This window comes from Elgaria multicarinata, chromosome 1, assembly GCF_023053635.1.
Source record: "Elgaria multicarinata webbii isolate HBS135686 ecotype San Diego chromosome 1, rElgMul1.1.pri, whole genome shotgun sequence".
NCBI lineage: Eukaryota > Metazoa > Chordata > Lepidosauria > Squamata > Anguidae > Elgaria > Elgaria multicarinata.
Window position 1 is genome coordinate 196,211,007 of NC_086171.1, and position 20,848 is coordinate 196,231,854.

The following is a 20,848-nucleotide window of genomic DNA, read 5'->3' on the forward strand; positions in this document are numbered from 1 at the left end:
AAAGAAACTGCCAATATAGGTAAAAGAGGTAAGCGTGCAAAATACATACTATGAGACAAAAAGATGCAAGGCTTGGTTTTAAATGTTTGAATTAGTTGTATGTATTTTATTGGTTTTTTTATTTGTGTTGTACCCCGCCTTGATTCAGAAGGAGAGACAGTTAACAAATAAATAAATGTATTATTATTATTATTATTGTTGTTGTTGTTGTTGTTGTTTTAAGAATATTCTAGATGTAAGTTAACATGACTTAGTGATCAGACTTGCACCACTGTATGGGAAATATATGAAATATCAATGGAAACCTAATTTAAATCAATTTACCCTCCTGAAAATACGTGCATATATGCACATGTGCACACACTGCAAACATATTTTTTTAAAAAAGAAAACTCACACACATGGGTAACCTTAATTCAAATAGATGGCTTCAGATCAAGAGCAGAACTGGGAGCCAGGTTGCCCCGTGACTAAGCTGGCAGGCCAGAGGATGTCAAAGGGTATGGTCCTGCCTCTCCCATGACATCATCCAGCCCCACCCAGCAATCCTCTCCCCACTGCAGAGAGGTATGGCACTCTGTGCCTCTGTCCTCACAAAGAAATAGACTTAGCCAAGCTTTAAGCATCTGGCTCCTGCAAGCACTGGCCAAGTTGGGCATCTCCCCTCATTGCTTGTGGCCCAATTGGGGCTTTTTCTTCACGCTGCTTATCCTAGATAATATTGGGATCCCCACCACCACCAATCTCCTCACCAAGGCCAGGGAGTGAGGCACATGGAACTTACCCAACTCACCATAGGTTGGGTTGAGCACTTCCGAAGCCTAGAGGTAACCTTCTCTTGCTTCAGAGACTTAACAGCAATGCAACAGAGGGCTTTGCAGGCTTAAAGCAACACACCTTTCCTTTTTAAAGCTCACAAATGTTTCCTGAGAAAACAAGAATAAAGAATGAGGGAAATATCTCACTCACTTCCTTGAAACAACACCATTATCAGGATGAATTAATGTTTAAGTCTTTGAGAATATATTTAAAGATCTACCTCCCTAAACAAAGAACTGGAAAGCAGTGAGAACGCAGTACTGCAGAAATATAGGGAGGGACAGGTACTCACTTCATAGCTGCAGAACTAGTCAGTAATAGAGACGTAAAATTTCTGGAAATTTTGAAGCCATGGGGAAAAAACGGTTTTTTTCTGAGGGAGTTTGGGGGAAAACAGAAATTTTCGGGAAAATTGAAATAATGCAATTTTAGCACTTTTTACAGATTGAAAGTAACTTTGTTACTTTAGGAACATAAAATGTAATTATGTCCAAGTTGGTTTGGCATAAAATGATTACATTTGGTATATTTAAAGTACAGTGTATTCAAACAATTATTACAAACTGAATTTACTTTTTATTTTATTTTTTACGTTTTTGGTAACAAGCTCCTGAACTGTAAGGAGCCTCTTTGGTTTTCCCAGTTTATGAGGCACAGGCAAAAAATAATTTAAAACAGAGGAAACCATCAACATTAGTAAAAAGAAAATTATTTATGTCTCCACTAGTCCTCCACAGTGTCAAGCGGACATAAAGCACCCATTCCTATAAAAAGAACTGAGTAAAATGGAGGACCAAGATTCAATGAATATGCATGAAATTTAATCAGACTCATTTTCAGAGCTATAGCTATCACTATCAGTTTCAGTCTCTGCTTCAGTGGCAGTGCCCCCTAGAGGCAGAAATGCATCTTGCTCTTGCATTTGAGAGCTGTAGTCTCAGTTTGCAACCTAGAACTTGCTTGCCCTCACTGTACAGAAATTGTAATAATCTAATACTGTACATAGTTTTTAGAAACAATTTGGAGAAGTAAATATCTGAACACCTTGTCTTAAACATTTTATTTATCATGCTAAATTAAAACATCCTATAATCCATTTTTTCTTCATTTCCCCCCCATTTTTTTTAAACCCCCCCAAAAGAGGCTCAGGAGAAGAACTGGGGGAAACAGTTTTTTCCCTAATTTTTCTGGCGTTTTTCCAGGCCTTCACATCTCTAGTAAGTAAGCAGGAGTAGAGCTAAAACAGAATAAGACAACCAGTTATGGTTGTCTGTATTGCTGCATTTCACCACACATTTAAGAAGCGGACAAACGTCCACACATTAACAACATGGTACATGTCATTTTTCGAACAGAGCTACCCATCTGGAAACGCTCTTAAACAGTAACCAAATATGTGAAGCTATCTTTTATACAATATGTTTCAAATTTATTCAAACAAAGCTCACAATATCTTTCAAATGAACATTATGGCTAGAAGCTGAAAGCCAACCATCACTAATACTGAGGTTCAATCCTCAAGAACAATGCCATTATCTCAAACATAACATAAGCAATCACTTGGGGGGGGGGGGAGCAGACTCAAATCCTACTTGCATTTTATTTCCTTTAATTTGCCATCATTTTACGAACTCCACTAGCAGCCACACTTACCTGTGGGAATACTGCTTTCCTATGGGGTTCAGTCCCACATTGTTCCAGGAACATGTGCATGAAGACAGAACCGATTATATGATTCATTCATACATTACTAGACACGCAAGACAATCTCATGAGAAGGAACTATATTAGTATCCCTATCTACATGGTTTGTTCACATATTCTTGGAATTATACTACAGAAAAGCTCCCACAGGGAAGGGCGAACAAGTCCCAATTATCGAATAGGAATCAAAAGGAAAACAACCAGGAGACACCTTTCCTACTGCGTTTTCCCACCTATCACAACCAGATTAGCTGGTACCAATTGGCAAAAAAGGGATGGTAGGATACCCTTCTTCCTAGTCTCCAATTCCCACTTGCAGAAACCCCAAAACATCTCAGTACTCTTTAAGGTACCATTTACCCTACGATAAAAATCTTTCCAAAATTCTATAAAAGCAGAACAATCTCTCAAACCAAAGCTCACTTCTCTGTACATTGTTCTGGCATATATAGAAAGATTGTTTAGGATGAAGATCACAGATTTCTCTATTTCCTAAAAGCATACTTTTTCCACATTGTTTCCTTCTAACTTATTTTATTGTAAAGGCATATTTTGAAACTTTCACCAATAAATTGGCACCAACAGTATTCTGAGGAAAAACCTTATTAAAAGGAACAAAATGTGGTTGTGAATGCAACACAAAAAATGAATTCTCTCATGAAGAAGAAAACAGTGGTATGTAGAAGCTCCAATTTCAGCCTCATTCATAAATAAGATGGAAATCAAACTAAAAACATTTCAATTAAATTTCCAAACAGATGCAATTACACCTTTGCTTAAAACGAATTAACCTGGCAAGTTCTCTGAAGAGCAACTTTACGAAGACACAATAAACCATCTGGGATTCAAATCTTTTCTTTATTCGTAAAATTACTTTTCTGCAAAAATATATTTGCTTGATTCATTTCACTTTCACTATGCAGGGTGAATTATCACTTCAGGGAAGGAACAGTGATAGAATCAGTCTAGATTTCAAAGCAATGTTTCTTAAGACTACAGGAAACATCCAACATCTTCTGAGCAGAATTTTTCCCCTCCCACTAACAATCACCCAAATCTGCTCCAGAAGGCCCTCCAACTCTCTGGAGCAAATCTGGGGTGGCTGCAAGGGGTCAGAGAATCCATTCGTTAATCAGTGTCCATTCTACTGGCAGACTGAGCTAAAGAACCAAAAGCATGATAAACAATACTGAACTGGACTTTTTTTATCATCTCTAGGTCATGTATATGCTTCCAGAGAATTAAATGACAGGTCAATTAACAATTATGATAATCAGAGGTATAGCTTGTATACCCTTTATAGGTATACCTGAAGCGGTATACCAGTGACACCCTTCTCTCCTACACTTAAGAAGTTGCATCTAGATTAAATTAGTCATACTTTAGTTCCTTTGAAATCAATGAGACTTTAGTCATGACTAACATGTCCCACTGATAGATCAAAGAATGTCTAACTTAGTCTGGATTCAACCTGTTGTATGAAAACACATTTGGAAACTGTAACTCTATGCACCACAGTACTTGGCTTCCTGTAGCAGTTATAAATGGTAGTACATTATCCATTTTTATGTAGCCTCAAATAGGGGCTGTGACTCAGTAGTAGAGCGCGCTGCTTTGCATGCAGAAGGTCCCAGGTTCGAACCCTGGCATCTCCAGGTAGGCCAGTCAGCGTCAACAATACTGGGCTAGATGGACCAATGGTCTGACTCAGTACAAGGCTGATTCCAATGTTCCTAGCCCAAGTCCAGTGGCAACTATTCATCTTAACCCTGCTTCAGTGCATTACCCATTTCTGAGCATTTGCAAGTCTCTCTTTCCACTATTCAGCACACAAAATTGAGACCTTATATGTCCAAAATTAATGTTGATTTAGGGTTTTGAACCTTTTGAGAACATTTTGCACAAAAACTTCCAAAAATTATTCTCTTCACATAAATCCCACCTCACAACTACTAAACCTATTATGCGAGGTCAGAGCACAGACACAGGAAACAGTTCATATCCCACTGCATAAAATGAAGTGTAGTTGTTGAAAATTAAACCAAGGAATTCATCTATGAGGACATTTAAAGATTCACATCATTTAACCATAGAAGTAAACAGCATGTTGTCACTTATATGCCACAGAGTATCAGTCTGCTCATTCTATGCATTGAGGCTCAGTATTGGGAAAAAGGAAGAATAATACTAATACTAATAATAATACAAACTGTACTTCTAGCAAGATGAGGTACCGCCAACTGTAGAAACCTTGGAAGATTTTATCTAAATACTGAATTCTCTCAACCTTTCTATACATTAGCATGCCTTTGGGTCACAGTTGGTTATGAATACAGAAGTTAAAAGTATACTATCCCCACTGCTACTCACAAAACATTTTAATCCCACACATGGTTAATAGTTTACTGGCTCCTAATCAGGGTGGATAAAAATAAAAAAAATCTGATTTTTTAAAATTTAAATTGGATTTTTTAAAATAAAATGCTTTTTGAGGGAAAATCTATCTAAAGATAGTTTTCTATTTAAGATACATTATAGTCCAAAGGTTATTCATCATGAAATAAGGATTAGTTTTTAATTATGTAGCATGAGTCTGTTTAAATTTTTTGGTAAATGAATTCCATTAATCCATTCACAATGTCATGCTCTTCCAGAGGTTTCTGTAAGATTGTTTTTCTCCTTCCAATAAAGTACAGCAGAAAAGTTGTCCAAATATGAATGATTAACCTATTAAATTGGAGAAAGTTCACCTCACAATAATTTCATAATTATCTATCTATGATGTGTTTCTAATAGTATAACCAAATCAGTATCTTTTGATATAACTGTAAAACTAATCTGAAAAGTTGCTATTCTAAAAATGAAACCTTCATTTGGTTGTAAATATTAAGATTATACCAGCAAGAATGAGTCTTTGGTAACTCTGAGTTGTGTAAAATATAGTGAGGAACAGTGCACTTTGGGGGGGGGGGGGAAGAGAGAAGTCACATGATTAAATCGAGTCTTTCTGAGTAGTGATTTACCGTATTTCTTCAATTGTAAGACGCCATCGATTGTAAGACGCACACTAATTTCAGTACCACCAACAGAAAAAAAAAACACCTAAGACACACCCGCGATTCTAAGATGCACCCCATTTTTAGAGATGTTTATATGGGGGAAAAAGTGTGTCTTAGAATCGAAGAAACAGGGTAAATCAAATCCACCCTGCTCCTAAGACATCTCAGGGAAAGCATCAACAGGAAAGATTTGTTGATGGTAGAACACACTATCCCACCCCACATGGTAGCTCATGATGTGTTCCTATTGATAGTTGCAATCAATGAATGGAAAGCTAAGGGGATAGTATTTCAAAAACTGACTTAAGTTTGTACATAAGTCCAGGTCATTAAAGCAAAATTAAGCTCTATATTTAGAGCACAAAAAGGGGAAATTGCTTAGAAATAACCAGCTAAGTAAAGTCATATTTCAAGATGGAAAGAACTTTTGTCCATTAGAAAATAACAAGCAGGAAGCAGTTAACTACGATGACTTGGGGGATGCTTACTGCAATAAGCACCCGTCACAACTTTTTCCTGCAAAGGAATACAGAGCTAATCACTGCTGCACATACACCCTCCATTGAAATTTGCATGAATTCCTCATCCCAATCCAGAAATCCCTTTCTGGATTGGGATAAGCAATTAATGTTGGATCCAGAGCTGCACAGAGCAGAACTCAAAGAAAGAGATGATCACCACAGCTGGAAGGCGGGAGGCAATTTTCACCAATTCATGTTCCTCTCTGCAAGTTGTAATGCCTCTGAAAAGCTGCCCTGGATGGTTGGAGGACCTTCTAGAATAGTGAATGAAGTGGTGCTGGAGACAGGATGAGGAAGGAACAATTGGCAAAAATCACTACCCTGGCCTCTGCCACCAATTCTGCTGGATTTTGATTTCTCCGCCAAAGGAAAATGCTTTTCCGTTCATGGTGGGTCAACTCTGAATCCAATCCTTTGTTTATATAGTAACATCTATGTCCATGACACTTTACAAGACTGAGAGATTGTCTGAAAGAACTTGTAATATTAAAATAGACAAAAAAGAAGACAGAAATAAGAGTCAAGAACAAAAAGAGGAACAACATGAGATCTCAGTTACGTGTACTTCTGCTTAGCTACGGTATGATGCTAGGTTTAGGAGATTGTTTCAGCAACTCCATGAAAAAAAGATTTTTGAGGAAGGATCTGAAGGAGTTTAGGGAGATAGTCTCACATATGCATTCTGGGAGAAAGTTCCAGGCAGTAAGGGGCAGCAAGCAAATTTCACAGGACAAGAAACCTTTGGCCAAATTGGTAGGAGAGGGTGGAGCAAACGTCACAAGACATTTAATGGAGCAAGTCAGTTTACACACACTTCAAATGTCTCCCTCAACTGTCTGCTCAAAGCAATGGAGGTTTGTGTGGCTCACTAAGAAAAGAACTGAAAAACGCATGTTCCTACAGAGTATATCAGATATAGTATACCAGCCTGATTATGTAAACTCTGAGCAAACCAAGAGACTACATGAAATTAGATTAAATTACTTGCTTTAAACAAATTTCCATGTTTCATTTACAAGGCACTACAGAATGAATAAGCCATAGTATGGTTCCAAATAATGGTGCAATTAAAACATAGCCCAGGATCCAGAGAGCTTAAGAGACTTGTACAAGCCTGGAGATTTTTCTTCTCTCAACAGCTGGCCCCTTTGCCACATCATAATCCACTTTTGATAGTTCCCCAAGTTTCAAAAACAGTTTGTTATGTGTGAGGAATAAGGACTGCTCTTGACAGAGAAAAATCCAAAGCCCCTTTGGACTCATGGAACTATTTAAGGTTATTTGGATATTGGTCATAGACCAAAAGAAACCTAGTCATCAGTGGGGGGAGGGACATTCTTTAGCTTGAAAATTATTCATCTGCTATTCTGGCCATACCACAAAGTCTGGCCATACTTCAAAGAATGCTGGTTAGGTTATGGCTAGAATTTGACAGTTCCACGACAGTTAGGCTTAGAGGTCCTCAAATAGGTGGAGCTGCTGACAGAAAATAGCCCAAGCAGGGCTGATTGATGCTCATTATTAAATAGGCAAAAAGAGAAACATAACTGCACCAAAATGGTAGAGGTATTTAGATTAAAAGGAAGAACTTTTAAATGCCACTCTAAAAAGTTAAGTGTAACCCCCAATTTTTATTCACTAAGTTTCAAATAACATTTGCCAAATCTCTGATTGCACTGTCAGGACCTACCCTCTCTACTTCCATCAGTATTTTTTTGGGTGGCCGTCCGTACCCACCTTCAGAAGTATTCCAAGCTCTGTCTGGGCTGGCTTTTGGGACTCAGGGTTAATTTGGGAAAATGTGTTAATTTAAGTTAAAATTTGATCCCATTATGGAAGATTGCTTTCCTTTTATTACATGCCACATACATCTTCAGAGTGGAGTGGGCTCTACATCTAAATCAATGTTAATATAAGAAGACTTTTCCAAACTAGTAGAAAGATCAACTCAGACAAAAATCAGAATAAGGCTGGCTGCATACAGAAAAGAACTTTATTTAGGAGTGTGTAACTAACTTAACTTATCATTATAGTCTGGTTAAACTTCTAGGATACATCGGTACACCTTTTTAAAGCAGTATTTACATCAGCAATTCATTCCAAGTGTTAAGTAGTACTTAAGTGTGAAATTGTCCAGATGCAAGCCACTTGTACCATTTCCCAAGTTTCAATTACTTTGAAACTCATCAATTTCACTAAATAACAATTGCATGCCTCATAAGAAGGCAGTCAACTACCAGTAAGATGTGCTCACCACAGTCCTATTATGGTAGGTGTGCTTGCAACAGCCCTACTATGCACAAAAATCATTCCTCCGCCTCTGTCCATATACTAATTTTCAGAAAAGAAAAAGCACCAACAATTCAGTATAACTTAAACACAAAACTCTTTTAACTGCAGAAATGAAATTATTTTCAGTTATAAAACTTCTCAGAATTTGCTTTCATTTTGAAGGACAAAAAAACAAAAAAACGTACTACTATTTATAGATTACTCAATCACTAGTTCTAACTCTGTGTTTTAGTCTTGTATCAATTTGCTGCGTGTTTTTTATCCTGGTTGTTCTTTTTATACTGTATTTTGTATTTGTGTTTTTAACCTGTTGGTTGTTTTGTTATGGTTTTAATTTTTGTGAACCGCTCAGAGAGCTTCGGCTATTGGGCAGTATAAAAATGTAATAAATAAATAAATAAATAAATAAAATAGTTACTGAGTTATCTAAGAAATTATGGAGCAGCAGCAGTATTCCTACACAAGTTTCATTGACAAGCACACACTGCTAGAAGAATTCAAGAGATGATGCTATTAAAGAAAGTACTATTGCCAAAAGACAGTAAATTTAGTATGGATTGATGTGTGTGGGTTTGATTTTGTGTGTGCCTTTGATATTACTATTTACTTCATTTCCAAGGGTTTCTACTCTACTCAGAAAGTTTTCTAACCAGAAGCTCAAGAAATGTTATGTGACACGTGCTTTTTCAACAGAATTATATGGGGCACGATTTTATGTTAAGAGTAATTGCAAGACATTCCAGTTGAACGTTTATTTAAACACTTTTGTAATTTGAGCTTTTCGCTATCTAATACACACAAAACCTTTCTATTAAATATAGAGGTGCAGGGAAGTTTGAAAGCTTGCTCTCAACGTGGGCTGAGCTGAAGTTTTTTGGAACACATAAACCCAGTTCTTTGCTAAAATACTGAAGTGATGTATATGTACAGCATGAAGATTTATTTTCCTTTTCCTTTGAGGATTTCAACACAATCTCAGGTTAGACAAAATTGCTAATGCAACATCTGACTGCCATATTTATAGGAAGAAATTCAATAAAGGCTACTAGAAAGACCTAAGCTAAAGTCTACCTTCCTTTTTTGGTTTAAGTCTTCCCATCTGTTCTGCAGCGTAGCTAACAGTCCTCTATTGACTCACATACATTTCTCACTCATGGAGTGTTCTGGAATTTTCCATTGACAGCTAACACGCCATCTAGTGGACATGCAGCCTAACATAACAGAAAAAGAATTAACTATTTTCTTATGAAGCCCCATACATATTACTTTGCGTGTAGTGTTTCACGTTATGAAATGTTGCTTGTTGTGGGAATCATAGTCTTCTATTCCCAGTTATACCAAATCTAGTGAAAGATAATAGTTATTTAAGGGGGGAAACATGCAAAATAGCAAACCTCTTCAAAATGCAGACAGTTTTAGATCAATTCACGCTATACAATTTCATCTATGTGAGCAGTCCTGAACATTTCTAGGCATGTACTTGCTTAAAACAGATGTATGCTTGCAAGCCAAGGAAAATTGCCACCCTGAGGACTGTAAACAGTCAATCTGTGATTGTGCATACCATACACTCATCCTACACAAATGCATACCAGAGATGGCCATGACTGTTATGCAGATTACAAAAGAAACGTAGTGGCTGAACCAGACCATGTGCAAGGGGGCAGGGGGGCAGTCTATGAAGACTTTTTGCTGTTTGCCTACAGGTAAACTGAAACTAGAGATTCTGCACTCAAAAACAGTATCAACTTACTACTCTTGTAGAATATTTATAGGGGAGAGGAACTACGATGTTTAGAATGTGTGGAACTATAATGTTAAAACATCTGTACTGCAGTGTGCACAATTCTAATTTAACTGCATTATTTTTGTGAGCGACAACTAAAGCCCAGCTTGTTTAGTGCAATCTCAGCTATGAATTTACTAATGGCATTAGTAAAGACACTTTTAGCTTTAGCCTCCCATCTCTCCCTCGGAGGATAATATTGGCCTGTTGAGACTATGATTATTGTTGTGACTGTGATTATTTACATGGAGTGCTTTGAGCACTCATAAGACATGCTAAATAAATACTTGTTTTAAATGGTTGGTTTTTAATTGCTAGCCACCTTGGGTTGAAGAGCAGGATAGAAATCCCTGTAAGTAAAATACTTAGGGCACAATCAAGCCAAAGGTTAGTCGTACTGATCTAAATTTATTTATTATTACAGCATTTTAACCCACCCTTCATCCTTGCGGATATCAGGGCATGTTTCCTACACTTGAATAATCATAACTTTTCATTATGTGTATAAACATAAATAAAGTGGTAAAATGCCTGGGCAATCAAAAAACTGGCCAAAACCATTGCAGTGCTGATAACAGTTGCTCCTCCATGGGGATGGTATTCCATAATTTGGCACTACAACTGAGAACTTGTTGTCACATAAAGTATTTGGGGTACTTGGGGAACAGTCTCCCCTAATGATTTTAAATCAAAGAGGCACTCATGCAGATATTTGGGTCCCAAGCCATTTAGGACTTTAAAGGTAAGCACCAAGCATCTTGCATTGGGTCAGAAGCAAATAGACAACTAATACAGGTCCTTCAAAATCAGTATATGATATGATTCTGCCTGACTGTACTGGTTACAATTCAGCACTAGCTGAAATTTTTGGGTAATCTTCAAGGATAGCCCCACATACAACACATTACAGTAATCCAACTGGGAGGTTATCAGAGCATGATCCATTATGGTAAAGGTCAGCATATGCTTCTATACACACCTTCCTGGAAGTAAGTCCCACTCAAATTTGCAAGACTTACTTCTGAGCAAAGAGAAGAATAAATAAAAATAAAGCAACTATTATTATTTGATGCTGACATATTTTAATAGCCTCGCAGTACTTTTTTTGTATATTATTGTATATGACAGTTATTTTGAAGTAATTCAAGAGTAAAATTTGCAAAGTTAGGAGAACTCCTATTTGTTCATGGTTCTACCTGGTCAGGAAACTATTTCTCTTGTTTTTGAGAAATAAAAACAAGATATTTTTTTTATTTTTGAGTAGATGTGTACAGGATTGCACTGTAAAACCCTCTTACTGTAGAGATTTAAGCACTAGCTTAGTTCTCCCATTCAAATTATGCTTACTTTTGCCTGCGCTGTGTCCTAAGAATGTTCATGTTGCATATCCCTGCCCCATCTTTTCAAAATTAACTCCCTAGTTGCTTTATTCACAAGTAACTACAAGTAATAACAAAATCATACACAATATGCTAAAAATAGCCATTCTTAAAATTGTGCACACAATTGTATGCATTTTATTATACAGCCCATAGACACTCCAATCAGATGCAATTTGCCCACACTAATGCATTGTATGGTTATATTAAAATATTATTAGATGTACTTTCATATTTTAATTATATTTTATATACCATTTTTCACTTTGGTACACACTGAAGCTAAACCTGCTTTAATTTGTTTCATCAAGCAAAAGTTGTCATGCGGTATCTCAGGTGCTGTCACATTAAAATATTTCTAGATAACTATGTGCACATTTCTGAATCTGCCCCAGCCCCCCATCTAACATAAAAAAATATTACCCCACTGATCAGTAATTCATCTAGCCCAGCATCCTGTTTTAAACAGTGGCCAGACAGCAAGAAAGGCATGAATGCAATATTTATACCCAGGATTTGGTACCTAAATATACCACCTCTATACATGAAGGTACTTTAACTATTATGGCTAATAACCACTGGGACCCCCTATCATAAATGAACTACTTGTTTTGTGGAATCCCTTTTCAAAGTTATTTAGTCTAAAATAGTATTACTAACAAGAATGGAAAGTAATTCAAAAGTTACCAATGCTCTTATAGGGCATTGAAACATAGCACACCAATGATTTATGGCCACAAAACACAAGTGGAAGCATCCTTTAAATATGTTAAATTTGAACAGGAATGCCAGACAGGAAGACTAACAAATCCTAAATAGTAGACCACAATGGTATTCTATTTCCCTGCTACTGAGTGTTGGCACTACGGACAAATGCAGCATCTCTAGAACCTAAAAGCTACCTAATGAAATATTGCATCAAACTTATGGTGTCAGGCCTGACTTACAGCACAGCAATGTCCAATGTAACTCAGAGCTACTGGATGACTGAGTTTAAAAATATAACCAGAAAAACTAAAAGATGAAAGAGTGATTGTATGCATTCTTTTGGGTATCTCTGAATGTTTTGCAACCAAACATGTTGCCCAGGTTCAGATGTAACATTCCCACTACAACAAACTATGGTTTATGAAAACTTAGGCTACAGAAGATGCTCCAGGGTTGTTCAACCTGTTTCTCCATGACACCTGAACAGAGAAATGGTGCTTTAAATACTCCCTTCAAACAAGACATGCAAACAAGGATTGATCCTGTTTTATAGGTGGTGTTTAACCAGTTGCCCGGTTTGGACAATATCAGAAACTGTCTCTTCAGCCGGACAGGTGAAGTAGTATTTGAGCTCATTGCAAACTCTGGCAAACTATAGTTTGTATGTTCCATCCAACAACAATATCTGCATGAATCTGGCCCTTGATGGTATATTACCCATCTTGCACAGATCTATAGCTTTTCTCTATAAAGCATCCATAAGTGGGCATTATAAATGGGATACTAGGCTGGATGGTTGGATAATTCAAAAGTTGTTTTGTGTACTTATGTCCTATGGTGAAAACAACAAAAAAGATCAGCTTTCAAATCCAAACAGTTTAAACAGGCACAGGTTAAGATGAAGACAAACACAAAACAGTAAACAGGTTTTAGAAAAAGACAGAGAAATCAGAAGCCAAAGCTAAAGCTATTCCTTCACACATAGTTGACTAGTTTTAATATCCTTTGCACTTCTCACTTAAGTACAGTGGAAGTCTTCCAGTGCACTGGCTTGGAGACAGAAGTGAGTAATGAGTGACTGTACAAGGTCTCTCTTTTATATTCTTTAATACTAGTTCAATTCTTTTGAATCACATTTATGATACATTCTGAGCTTGGCCTGACTGATAAACATAGATAGGAGATATTCATACAAAAGCCAATCATATCAGCAGCTTCAAGTCTTCTATATATAAAATTGTGGGGATGTTATTTTTCCTTAGAAATGTGGCACTGTTTTAGGTTCACCAACTCTGCTTAACTTATACTGGTCCTAAATGTTTAAGTCCTCCTAAATATCCAAAATGCCAACAGTAGGTAAAAAAAAATTGTCAACTTTTTCTGGCAAGCAAGCCAAAAGCTCACAGTATGAGATAGCATCACTGTGATGCAGACAACAGTATTTTTCAGCCCACAAGGTTTGGGGTGGCTTTACCATTTGTACACAGAGCCAGGAAGGAGTCAGCAATATAGGAGAGGCAGGCAGAGGTGTATATTACTACCCTTGTAGCAGAATGGGTACCTATTTACACAATTCAACTAAAGTATTTACTAATGCATCTATTTTTGGCCTCCCAAGTGAAGTGTAGAACAATCCTGTGTTTATTTAGAAATAAGTCCCACTGAAGTAAGTATACTGACAATAGCAGCCTGAGATCTTTATGACTTAACCCTGTTTTTTCACTTTTGGTGTTAATGTCCAATTATAATCTAACTCCATCTAAACATGAAAACACGAAGCTGCCTTATAGGACTCAGGCTACTAGCCCACCCAGTTTAGGATTGAGTAGTCCAACTGGCAAAGCCTCTCTAAAGTATCAGGCAGATCTATTTCCCAGCTCTGCTACAGGAAATTCAACTGGAGATCCTAGAAATTGAATCTGCAACCTTCTGCATGCAGTGTACTAAATTATTGGCAAAGTAGGGATCTGCCTCCCTTCCCCACATTACAATTAAGTGTTGAAGGGCAGCTGCATACTCCCTGCTCCATTCTAGGTGCCTGATGTTGTTGGAAGCCAATGAAACACATACTTAGTTTTTGCAAAATTATTTCCCTAGGAAACACACCCCATGCAGCCATTCTTTTCCAGTGATTAGAGAGCTTCGTACCTAGGATGAGAGCTCAGCCAAACAATTCAACGTTATGTCTTTAATATATTTGGGGAGGTTGAAAATATGTGTTTTCAAGTGAGGGGCTTGCTGCAGCAAATTTTGAGAATTCTTTCTAGGTAATCAGATTCTTTACATTTTCTTGATGGCACAACTTTGGGTTCCTTAAAATTCTATAGCAAGTGTTGTCATTTTCTGATATCTTTTTTCCTCTATACACACCAACATATTGTATTTTAATATGATGCTGGGCAGGTATCACACAGGTAACACAATCTAGCAGTTTTGTGCATATGTTCATAATTTTCAAAACACTTACACTGCACAGCACATATTTTCCATGTTTTTCCTTTAAGCTGTAGCCCTTGTCCGCAATAAGTTGCAATTAGGTAGTTTTACAGTAGTATTCAAGACAGTATTCAAACTTTAAACAGTTTTTGCATTGTTTTGTTAAACATCAGAGTAGCACCATTCAAAACAGAATTAGGCTGAGTTGTATTCAATGGTGTCCTTCTGCCAGCGAAACAGCTACTGCTGGCAGATTGATTCCCTCCGTGTAGCCCCCCAAATGTGATTCCCTCCCTGTAGCCCCCCAAATGTGCACTAGAGAAAAAAGGGGCCCTTTGGATCAGATTTAGGGAGGAGGTGGGGAAGGGAAACTTCCATTCCACAAGTGGAAGTCTGCTCATGTAACATTGGATTTAGCCATGTGTACTCTCCTGGATAACCAACAGCAATCATTTCAAGCATGCAAGAAAGTGTTTCAGGGAACAGGGTCTGCAGCATATCAACCTAAAATGTTTTTCTGCAACCTAGCAGGATTCTTGAAATATGTCAACAAAATGTAACATTTTGCACTTGACATGTTTATCATGACTGATGTCCTCTAAATACTAAAATTTGGGCAGAAAGGAATGACAATGTTTCTCAATAGTATAAAAAATCACCTGTAATAGTAGTAATTCATAGGACTCAATGAACTCCTAAAGAATCTTATAAGCTTGATGGACAGATGCTTGAATATATTTCTCTTAATTTTAAAATATATTAGTGATAACAAAAAGCACATTGTTCCCAACATGTTTATATTCTGTACATAGAAAGCACTGATATAACCTTAAACAACCCAACTACAAGGAGACAACCTCAACTATTCATACTTGGAAGCTATGATTCTTTCATTTCTGTAAGATGCTCTGGCTTCATTGCACGTCATGAAAATATTGCTGATTGGTTGCAATCCAACTGTTTCCACTTCTTATCAAAACAGTTCCAGAACAATACATAATTTCACTTGGTCTTTTTGATCTTGCTTGTAAAGCATCTATCTGTATAACATGTGCCTCTCTGCCTTTCTCAATTTTCATTTTAGCAACTATGACCTGAATCTTTGGTACAGAATAGAGGAAGTGATGGTTGAGTTCCTGGGACAAGAAACAGAGGGTTGCATACAATTCTAGTCCTACTTAGAGTAGACCCACTGAAATGAATGGGACTCAGGGTAGACAAACATTGGATACAATACAACTCCTGGATACAACCCAGAATTCTCACATCAAGGAGTTAGAACCTCCCATAGAAATGTAGGTCACACCATACTGCACATGTGGCATTTTTCTTCATCTGACACATTCCCTCTACTGAATGTTGAAATTCTGTGAATAAAATAAGCAGGTGCTATAGGATGAATCTGAAAGAGTTGTTTTATTTTTTTGCAGAACTCAAATCTATCGTATAGTTTAATCACAATAAAGATCAGCAAGTCGCATCTACAGAAGCATTCCAGTTACTCAAGAAGCATGTAGCCTTCAACAAAAATCAGCGCCAGTAGGAAAGCACTGCATTGTTAGGAACTCTTTAACAATTTATATTGTCATGGCAAGAAACAGCCATGCAAGTACAGAAGACAAATGGCATTCCCAGTCACAAATGTATTGAGGTGCAGTCCTTTACACACCATGAAGCTTTATGTTCAAACCTTAAAAAAGGGATAAGCATCCTCAATGAATTATACAGCCACATAAACAACTGCTTTGATTTTGGGAAACAAGTACATCATCAACTTCTAAAGTACCATCAGACAGCTTCAGTGGAACAGTAAAGATCAACCTCGATGAATTTGGGCAAAAACTTCAGCCAGGTAACATGCATCAATGATGACACAGATTTTTAGGTACCACACCAAGACAACACTTTTGGACACGTTTCCAGGAAAATGAACGAAGTGGTCAGATTCTTTAAATCAATGCTCTGCTCACTAAACCTTTTGCCTGCTCTGCTGTCAGCTCTGAAGAGCAACTGAGCCTGCAGTGATAGGCCCATTTTCCCAGGCCTATAGAAGGCGCTGTGCAGCAACTCCATTCCGTGCATCAGGGGCCCTTCCTCCCCCCCCCTCTCTGCAGCAGCCTTACCCAATGAAGAGAATGCGCCCCCTACTGACTTCCACGCTCATTTCTCCATTCCACCGAGTTGGCTGCGGTGCATTTTGGGTGGGGGCTGATATTTTTCTTCTTCGATGACCATAAACCCTAAGCAACGGTAGTTTTAACGCGAAGCCACAAGCTTATTACGTATATGTCTAAGCAAAACTAAACCGGGTTGGGAAAAACACACACAGAGATACATAACTAAGGCAAGTAGAAAGGCGTGCTACAAGAAGAATCCAGTTTTTCCGGCGGCAGAAGTAGGAGACAGCCTCCTTTTCCCCTTCTTTGTCTGAGATACGGGTTAAAAGAACTATTGCCCGGGATGGATGGAGTAACGATGAGTTGCGAAGGTGGATGGGTGCCTGTTACTCGCCTACAGCTCCTACTCTGGTTGAGCCACGAATCCCGCCTTTTCCAACATACCCAACACCTCTAGTTAAGGAAAGGGAGGGGGGTCGCAGAGGAGGAGGCTGTTCTCCATTGATTGTACCGCAGCCCGCTCTAGATTTCCAGCGCCAACTCTGCAGTCATAAGGGGGCTTTCCTCGCTTCCTTCCTCCTACCCCCCCCCTCCACAAGCGCACATGCTGGAGAAAAAGGAGCCTCGAGCATGCCGGAGAGGACGGCTGCATTCGCCATCCCCTCGCTTCCCCCCCTCACCCACCAACACTTCTCTCCTTCCACGATGCAGACCGTGCAATCACAGCCACACTCGGCGGCACAATATCCATGTGCCACCTCCCTGCAAGGAACGACCGGGAGAGGAGGGGAGGAAGGAGATGAAACCGAAAGACGGCAGGGGCTGCATCCAGCCGAAAGACTAGAAGCAAGCAGGGAGGTTAAAAGGCGGGGAGCGGGGGGGGGGAGGAAGGAAAGAGCCGACTCGAGCCAAGGAAGCCGGTACGGAGTCAGGCTCTGGCGTCTTGCAAGCCGGCCTCGGACGGATGGATAGGGAGAAAACCAAAGGCTTTTTAAACAGCATGTTTGAGGACCGGAGTACAAGCAGCCGCCAGGCCCGGCTACTCTTGATGATGGTGGAGGAGGAGAAAGAAGGAGACGGCGAGGGGAGGGAGAAAGGGTTGCGCTGGGCTCCCGCGCGCGCTCAGGCACCTACCTGGCTGGCTCCCGCGCTCCCTCCTCCTCCTCCTCCTCCTCAGCAGCGGCGGCGGCGGCGCTCCCTCCCCCGTCGGCGTCGTCGGCGCTCTCGCTAGCGGCTCCCGGGTGGAGGTTTGACGCTGCCCGGCGGAGGTTGGGCGGACGCGCGGAGCTGAGCCGGCGGTGCGGGGGAGACAAAGGGGGCTGGATGGCTGGCGGACGGGGGGGGGAGGCTGTGAGGGGGCAGGGCGGGGGCTCGGCCTGCGCAGGGATGAGGGGGCGGCGGGGGCGGCTCCGCGGGGCTCAGTCACCGGGGCGAGGGGTGTCGAGCTCCGGGCCGCGGGGAAGGGGAGGGGGGCTCCCTAGGCGCCCTGCAGACAATACAGCCGGGTCCCTCCTGCCCAGAACCTGCCCTGGCCAAGATGGCGGCCGAGAAAGAGCGGAAGTGACGCGGAGCTCTCATTAGCATATGGGACTCATTGTCCGGCCGGAGAGGAGGGGGACGCGCCCCCCCGGGGGGAGTGAGGGAAAGGGGTGACTGAACCCCGACAATTTAACTTGCTTTCCCGCCTTCTCCCCGCCTCCTCTCCCGACCTGACTGGAAGCGGGCTCTTTAAAAGGAGGTGGAGGGGAGCGAGTTACATAACCCCGTTAGTGTGGGGGGATTCTCGCGAGAAAGGGAGCCGGCGGCGGGATCTGCCCCTGCTCCGCTAGGAGGCGCCGCGCCCTGCGGCTGGGGCCGGAGAGAGGAACGCGACACCGCCCGCTTATCCCTCCGCCGCCCCCAGCCGGCACTACATCCTTCCCTGAGGGGAGGAGGGGAAGGGGTCACCACGCCGCGGGGGAGGGGAAGGAGAAGTGCCTGAAGTGAGCCCACGTCCACGTGACCCGACAGTGAGCACACCACGTGACCCGGGCCTCACCTGAGCGAGCATCATGACACCTCGTGCTATTAAGCTGGTGATCACACGCCTTGCACTAGTGCATTTGTGAGTGAGCATCAGGGCATGGGAAGGTTGGGCATCCTGTAGGCTGCTCTCTGACACACAAGAGGGAGGCTATTACCGTGTGCCCCCCTCCACTCCCCTTTCAGGCACATCTCTGCCTGCACAATAGTGGCCACCCCTGGCAGAACAGTAAGCACCATGGATGGATCAATAGTGAGCCTGTAGAATCATGACATCATAAACAGTGGAAGACTGTTGTGTCACAGTGGCACTGACTGATGAAGATCACAACAGGGACATGTTTTATTGGATGGACCTTCATTTTCACACTTGTGGGCTAGAGAACTATCCAGACTGCACAACCATGTCAAGTGATTAGGGGACGAGACATTGTATTGGGGGTGTAAATCGCAGCATATTCCGTGACGTTGCACTGGATCCTTGGCACACCTGTTGGATCAGGCAACACAACTGTGTATAGTGCAGCAAAACATTTTTGAGCACCCCTGGGCAACTACTTGGCAGGAGCACTCATTATGTATGGTAATTGCACTGCGAGCACTGAATTAGAGACTAAACACTGCAGAGGAAGTCATGCTAACGAAAATTCAACAGCCCAACAGCCAGACTGAAAAAGTAGAAGTTCAGCTGAAACGACGCAGATAGCAGTCATACATGTGACTGCTGTATTAGTGGCTATTCACTAAAGCCAGCAATTGCATCATGGGAAAAGCAACTGTAACCACATAACAAAACACAACCATCATACATTGCATGTTACCAGCATAACTGCAGCCACACGCAGCAGCAGTAACACAGTCTTGAGTACTGACCATGGCACTGTAAGTTGCATAACACGTGCAGGACTGTGAAATGTGTAGCAGCCACAGCAATGCCATGAGAGCAGTAGAGTCCAATCATACTATAGGCAATGCTGCTGTGTATCCAGCAGGCATTTTCATACTGCATGCTATTAAGAGTACAATACTGATCAGTGTAGTTATTATTAATCATTTGTGGTTTTTCAATTGTAATGTTAATCTGAACACAAATATTACATCTCCTTATCCGGACATTTCATCACACTTTAACTAGAATCATAGAAAAGTAGAGTTGGAAGGGGCCTAAAAGGCCATCGAGTCCAACCCCTTGCTCATTGCAGGAATCCACCCTAAAGCATACTTGACAGATGGTTGCCCAGCTGCCTCTTGAATGCCTCTAGTATGTGAGAGGACCTAGCAGGACCAAGAAAAACAAGGATGGTACTATAGGCTGGTTCTAAACAGGCTGCTATTTGGAACACAGTGTTGAGGGTGGGTGACAGCTGTCTCCCACACTCTTCCTTCCAATCACATTTATTTATTTATTGCATTTATTTACTGCCCAATAGCTGAAGCTCCCTGGATGGTTCACTTCCTTCCAAATCATGTCCCTGAACACATCTAACACCGTCCACCCTGGGCAGTGGTGGTGGGGCTACCATATTAATTTCCAATAATGACCTTAACTTTAGCGTTGTGGGAAATGGCAACTTGAGCCTTCTGTGGCCACAAGGTGGGTCCACTGACATATCCAGATGGGTCCACTAACAGAAGCACGGTTTGGAAAGTGCCTCTTCCAACCTGAAGCCAGCCCTGTTCCTGAGTGTATCTTTTAGTTATGCTCATTTCTCATGATTATTATTGTACTTAAAAATTCTCAGTGCTGCACAAAAAGGTAAAATACGACTGAGGTGTGGCCCACAGGTTTATAACCTAGGAATAAAGACAAGGCACATTAGGGTGGAGAGGAAAGGAACAGAGAAGGTCAACTGGAATGACTGCCATGGCAATCGGGAAAATTAAAGTGTTGCAGCAAGGGAGAACATTGTGGCCAAAACCTGCTCACTGCCCCAACATTGAGTGGTGTGGTCTCTATCAGTATGGACCACATCAGGGAAGGGCAGCACATCTCTGTTCTCAGAGT

At 40.6% G+C, this 20,848-nt stretch overlaps 1 protein-coding gene across 3 annotated transcripts in view; it reads right to left on the reverse strand.

The window, feature by feature from the left end:
* ADNP (activity dependent neuroprotector homeobox) overlaps window positions 1-18,043 on the reverse strand; it is a 58,612-nt gene extending 40,569 nt beyond the window's left edge. For all 3 annotated transcript variants that reach the window (XM_063146304.1, XM_063146296.1, XM_063146289.1), the window contains exon 1: window positions 17,956-18,043. The gene's annotated coding sequence lies outside the window, so the exon portion shown is untranslated. The remainder of the gene's footprint in view (window positions 1-17,955) is intronic.
* Between the last annotated feature and the right edge of the window lie 2,805 nt (window positions 18,044-20,848).